The sequence below is a fragment of the Condylura cristata genome, unplaced genomic scaffold, assembly GCF_000260355.1.
Source record: "Condylura cristata isolate star-nosed mole 26May11 unplaced genomic scaffold, ConCri1.0 scaffold00008, whole genome shotgun sequence".
Lineage (NCBI taxonomy): Eukaryota > Metazoa > Chordata > Mammalia > Eulipotyphla > Talpidae > Condylura > Condylura cristata.
Genome location: NW_004567109.1, coordinates 20,795,940 through 20,796,774, shown reverse-complemented (window position 1 = coordinate 20,796,774; position 835 = coordinate 20,795,940).

Below are 835 nucleotides of genomic sequence, written 5' to 3'. Positions count from 1 at the left end.
CGCAGGAAACCGCCGCCATGGCAGTCCCAGGCAGGCACCAGAAGGCGGGACATTTTAGGACAATTATTTTCATAAAAAATGGGTGAAATTTCCTGGGCGGCAGTATTAGTCTAGACTTTACTGTAACTGGACAAAGGGAGTGCCCTTTTCTTGGCTGGAAATGTATGGATCTAGAGGTTTTCAGCAGTTGACTAGGAAAGCTAATTCTCAAAAACTGGTGTTGGAAATGGCAATTGTTTGCACCTGGGCTTGCCCTGCGGACAGATCCTGGTCAGGCTGCCTCAGCTTCGGCCAGTGAAACAGCATTGTGAAGTGAAGATACTCTGGTTGGTAGCAGGGTTCCTGGTTCCAGCTCTGACCCACCGGTAACCAGGTGCTTCAGTCTCCTTATCTGAAAATGGGGATACTTGAATCCTTTCTATCAGGGCTTGTGAGGGCTTCGTGATGCACAGGGGCCCTGAGATAGGAGCAGTGGCCGTTCCTCAGGACACTAGCTTCCTAACTTGGGCGGGGTGGGGAGGTGGGGGGGGCTGACCTGTAACTTCCTAACTTAATAGGTGTGTAACATGATAACCTCCAGTAGCACCAGAACTGTCTAAAACTCAAGTCATGGTAGGGTGGGGGCATTCAATTTTCATTGCAAAATAAGGAAGGATGGGCCCTCCCTGGTGGTGCAATGGGTTAAAACGCAGCACTATGAAGCTATAACAGCCACTGCAGCATGAGTTCAGTGAAGGCCAGGGGGTGACCCACATGGTGCGGCAGACCTCTCCTGTGTCACCCGCTGCTCCCCTCAGCAGTGGATGGGCTAGGGTCTGGGGGAGGGGCACTCTCG